We start from the raw sequence: 6271 nt of genomic DNA, 5'->3' as shown, positions 1-6271 counted from the left end.
GCCGCCGTGGCTAGAAGACGATACGCCGTAAAGATTAAACGGAAAACCAAGATAACCTACAGAGTAGTAAGGTACTTCACATCATCTATTTTTTTTAATATGCATAAGCTCGACAATATGACCTAAATGTATATTGATGTTAACTATACATTAAATATGTATTTGTAATTAGCAGACGTTTACATAAATCGACAATTTATCGGCCATTTCGAAAATGATACAGTAAATAGCAATAAACGGCATAACTATCTTGTGCCGAGAAATAAAACTAAGTACAATGTCTCTCAGTGAAAGGAAATTAAATTTGGAAAATCAAAGCAACTCTTTTCAAGCCTACGCACGAAATGAAGACGAATGTTTCAGCGTCTTAAACAGTTCACTGTGATGATTTAAATTTAGTGCGCTCGATTCTGTGAGTTCGTAAAAATCACTACACGTTGCTCGCCGGTAGACGCGACCGCGGTCGGATGATATAGTTAGACAATTGGGGTCATTCGATGAATAGCTAACGAGTCAGCTCACCGCATACCGTATCTTTACAATTAGACGCATTAAAGGTAGTTGTGACGTCGTGATATTTTTTACTCACATTCCAATGACCAGGAATTTAAATCTAGACATATAGCAAGCGCCAGCGGTCACTTTGCTATGTTGGCGAATTCAATTCTCTGTTTTATGAAACAAACCATCACTATAAAAACAATAATGGAATCCATAATTAATTCAAATTGTTTGTTAAATATGTTAAATAGGAAAAAAAGTTCTTTATCATCTTAGGATTATATTAATGTTACGTTTTGTTAAAGAAAAAAATAAAATCAACAATCTTGAATTATAATTATACGAGGTGTTAATGTGAGAACTTACATTTGTAAATGAAATGTAAATTTATTTTTTTCTTGTCGCTTATCGCGTTAAATCAAATAACATAATATCAGTGCTAACGCAATCTTGTACTAGGTACCTCAGTGGGTACGAACAAAAGAATGGCATCCGGTGGGGAATTAGCATTCCCCACACGTCCCGGACAACAGGTATGGCAGCCGCAAGATTACAGACCAGACACCTCGCTAACATCCACCTTAATCTATGTCTATATAAATAAAAAGAAATGTTCTGTGTTTGTTTTATGACGGTTTAGAAACAGTCCATCTTGTTGTGATTAAATATAAGTGATGTATTCTGATCATCTGTACGTAAAGACAAGATCTTTTTTGGATATTAATATAATTGCATTGATCTTTTATATTATTTTAGATTGAATATATTTTTTATTAACATGTTATTGCAACGTGTACAACACACACATCTCGTATGTAATAAAAAATAAGGACAGATTATAAAATGGTCAATTCAAAATGCTTAATTAATATGATATCATAATAACATCAGCAGATATTGGATTACACACAAATGTACACAAAGACAAAGTAGAATTGCTACAAAAATTCACTACCGTATTATCCCCACGTCATGTTTGGAGATGAAGATAATTTATGATGTTTATGAAACTATAGCTTACAGAATATATTCAGAGCAACACAACAGCTAGTAAAACAATAGATGTAAATGATAGTGTACATTGTACATAAAAAAAATTAAAAGCGGTTTTTTCTTATTTTAGGTATTACAATATATCAATAGGTCAGTATCACAGATCTTTGTGCTCCAAATCAGATAATTCAGTCGTCATATCATTTTGAATTAAGTTATCTTAAGAAAGAAATTTTTTGATAGAAGTATTCCATTACAAATTTATTATAATTTTATCGTAAATTACTATTGAAATTATTACGTTAAAAATGATAACGAGTAAATAATACACAAGATCACGAAACCAGAGCACAGATTAATTATTAAAAACTAATCCTTAACAACTATCAAAGTGGGACGTTCAGCACTTTGGTGACTATAAATTGCTAATTCACACAAAACTTGGGGTCGTTAAAGTTTAATCGGATGCGGTATTCTGTAAATATAACTTTTCAATTTCAGCAGAACAATAAATGAATGAAAAAGTATATATATATTGTTTTTTACACTTATAAATAACACCATCATAGATCATACTTATAATACTCTTTTAGGAAGGTGGTGGACAGGATCGGCCAAGTTGTCGTCCTCCACGTAAACCTACCTTCCGTCATTTTATCACTCTGTTCTTGATCATGGCACCTTTCACGCATGGCACCTTGTCACATGCGATACTTTCCATCTTATAGCATGCCCATGTCATGCAAAACGCTTAAATATTGTAAAAGGATTTAAATATTGTTAACAACAAATAAAAAGGTAATGTTATTGCCATTACCATGGAAGTTATGAGAAAAAAATGAGTTATCTTCATAATCTTCATTTATAATGATAAAGAGCACTCCATTGTCATGTCAAGACGTATGATGTGTTTCCATTATCTTATGAACGCCGTGTATTAAGACGTAGCGCTTCACACAGACTTCTAAGAAAATGTATAGTTACGAAGTGGAATAATTTACGTGTGTTGCTCTCAAGGCTTGTAACTCTATTGGGACGGACAGGAAAAACGATCCACTAGTAGATTTGTATTTAGGGAAGAATCTCTTGCCATGTCATAAGGGCCGTTTGTCAGTCAAACACAATCGATGCATACGTGTAAAAATCAAAGTACAGTTTAAAAATACGCTATGCTAATAACTTAGCAAATGAATAGTTAAGTGAGTTAATAACACGTTGTTAGCCTTTCATTAAATGTAATTAATAGTTTACATTGTTAAAACTGTGTATCGTGTAAACGTTAGTTGTAATATTTACTATTTCATTAATTAATCGAATAACTCCATAATTTAATAACGTAGAAGTAGTACTGGTATATACAATATACTGACTGACATGTATTCCGAGGATATTTAAATATTGCTTTGCTGTACATTTTTCACACTAAAACTACATTAAGAGCCTGTCCCACCACTGGCTGATAGATGCTCAGATAACTTAAAAATGACGTCATTGTCAGATAAGGAAACAAAAACCGATATTTCCATAACATATTTTAGACGTTGGATTGTTATCAGACAATTTTCAATTTGGTGGGACAGGCCCTAAGACTCTTAAAGTGACTATGCAACTGTTAGTTATTAAATTAACAACTGTTACTTAACATGATACAAGAAGTGTCTACTAATAGAAATAAACCTTCCCCGAGGATCGCCATTAAAACAAACCCTTTCTGCCTCAAGTCCGTTGTGTCTCACGTCCCCTAATATCGCCCAAATAGGTTACATACAACACAAAAATACATTATTGTACAAAGCAAAATAAAACAAGAATCTACTTAAATGATTGCTTTTAAATTACCGACTCGGCGCTTAATTTACAATAAATATTCAGCGATAACGTCTTATTTATTAAAGTTTTACGATCCCTTTACTGCCCATAAAGTGTTCATTAACTAACATTTTGTGATGGATTAATTTAATTAGGTAAGAAAAATATTAATGTACGTTACTACGAATCTCTTTATGTTTATTATTGTAAACTAAATTGAATTTTAATTTTTAATTTTACGGTTCCGCATGTATCTTAATTGTTCTCGAATTAATGACAGGGAGTTTTAATTCAACGAATTTTGTGCCACATGTTCGTGTATGATTTAAGTGTATAATATAAATCTGCATACATCCAGTGGAGAGTAGTTGATGTCGAGTGAATGGCGCCGGTGCTCTGTGACGTCATCCGACGTGATTGGAAATTAAATTGTACCGCCAATCAAGGGAGCGCGCTATTGAGTTGTTCGTATTCGAAATTTGGGAATATTGAAGCACTTCCTTCGCGTCCCCAAGGTAATATCTCTCTGTTCACCAATAGTGCTCAATAATCAATTCCAAGACGACTCAAGTGAGGTACAAGGCGCTATAACTTTCATCATAGACGCATAAAATTATTTATTCAATCCGTTTTTCCTATTTAATACTTGTTCATAGTTAGTTTTCTTGGAAGTAAATTAATGAATTGATTTACTTTTCAATTATTTAAAGAAAATCAGAGCATTTTATATAGGTATCTGTTTATAGTATTAATGTCAATAAAGATAAAAAATATATAAGTTAAACTTTTTCTGAAAAAAAAAAGTGTTTCAAACTTAAAAATATATTTGTTGTTAAATAAACCACCTAACATCACACATAATATGGGTACCAAAAATCTAACGTATAAATGTAATAGAGAAGTCAGAAATACATACAAAAATCTCACAGCTTATTTGTACTTACGTGACCGGCATGTGATCATATGATCTAAGCAGTCCTATTTATATTTTTAGTCCAATAGTGATAAATCTCCTTTATTATACCTACACTTATAGACTACATAATACTCTAAACAAAGTCTGTTCTTTCTTCTTCACATCATCAAGGTTATAAATATCGTGTCGCAGAGATAATCCTAGCTTAAAAATAAACGTGACTTAATTCGCGAGTTAATAGACTGTGTAGTTGTTATCTGTGTGATAACACATATTTTAGTATTGCCATATAAATGAATCTTTATGGCTTTATTAGAGAAGCGATTTATTGATTCGAACGTCGCGTCCCACTCGACAGATCTTACTCGGTCGTTTGACCTGATTTGACGGCGTGTGGCGGTTTTATGGTCAATAACTTTTTATTGAGTCTTTCCTGAATGCGAAGATGGCCAGAGACAATTTGTCCAGGAACCTTTTAAGCTTTAACTTTTTACTGTTCCATTTTCAATTTATATTCGTATAATTTTATTATAACCCTAGCGAATATAAAATGACGAATAAAACTTGAAACGTACCCAAACATATAAATCTAAATTGTCAAGTCCAGAGTACGATAAAACGAAATGAAGGTAACATTTGCATACTTTTTAATACCTGAAAATTCTAACAGCAGCTAATTAAGGTCTGGTAAATTAAAAATATCTAGATACAAAGTTACTCATTTCATATTCAGTTACTTAATTTGATAAATTATGCACAATTCTCCTACGAGGTTTATAAATTAATACGGCGCACAACAGGTGCCTCGTTTCTCAGCGCAACGCAAAATTTAGGCTTTCATTTCCGGAAAATTAACTACTATGTTGTTCAGGGAGTTCGTGAATTGTCTATGAAGTGAGCTACACTGTGGCGTAAGATTGTTTTTTAGTTTATATCTTTCAAATTGTAAACCAATGTTAGTTTTTATAAACTTTGGATAGACATCTATACTAATATAATAAAGAGGAAGGATTTGTATCTTTTTTGTATTGAAATAACTTAAAAACTACTGGTATTTCAAAATTTCTTCACCATTAAAAAGCTACGTTATCACCGAGTAACATAGGCTATGTTTTTAACTACTATTTTATACCACGTGGACGAAGTCGCGAGCAACAGCTAGTATTTTGTAAAAAAAAATACCAAAGTAACTTTTTACTGCTTACATTTTCGTAACCAATTCACGTAATTTAAACAAAATGTTATGCTATAATACTTAACGTTTAATTTTCAACGTTAGTATGTAACACTAATTTATAATGTTGACGATATTATCCTCATAGATAAAACCGGCCATCCCTGTAACATAGATGAATAGACTGAGATAACAAAGATTTCGTTAGTCAAATCTCCCACTTCCTTTAAAGCCATACGTTCCTCGCTTGAAAAAAAGTGACATAAACATTTTACAAAAAGATGATGTAACTGTTAATAAATGTAATCTCACACTTTGTTGTGTAAATATGAGATCAAAATCAAAGTTATGGCGTATTTTTTACGTTCTACTTTACACGTTTTTTAAACCTTTACGACGCAAATCGTGTTCTACAATAATTTACGAGCAACTCAATGTACGGCTATGTTACGATGACGGAAAAAAAAATGTTATATTCATAACATTTTGGTTTTAAACATAATCTCTTTTTTTATAGCCTTCATGTCTACTTTAAGGTCCTGAGGATTATTCTAATGTTGCTTAAATGTCACGGCTTTCACCACGGTTTACGTTTACAGTATGACCTTAAAAACGTGTGTTCTCACATTCGAAACCATTTACGGTGGGTTTCGTTGCACCGCCGCCTACTGTATTGACTATAGTTGTAGCCGAGTCAAATTAGACTAATCAGACGCGGAATTATTTTTTCAATTTTAATATATGTAAATGGTATTTGAAGATGACCTATGATTTAATGGTTGTGCCGACGTCAGTGGAGATCAAAGAACACGGTTAAAAGGCATAGTTAATCTGGCAAAGCACTCGGGGAATTGCTACAGGAATGCACTCGACCAGAA

Source organism: Papilio polytes, unplaced genomic scaffold (genome assembly GCF_000836215.1).
Source record: "Papilio polytes unplaced genomic scaffold, Ppol_1.0 DF824047.1, whole genome shotgun sequence".
NCBI classification, from domain to species: Eukaryota; Metazoa; Arthropoda; class Insecta; order Lepidoptera; family Papilionidae; genus Papilio; species Papilio polytes.
Note: the sequence above shows the minus strand (reverse complement) of the source record.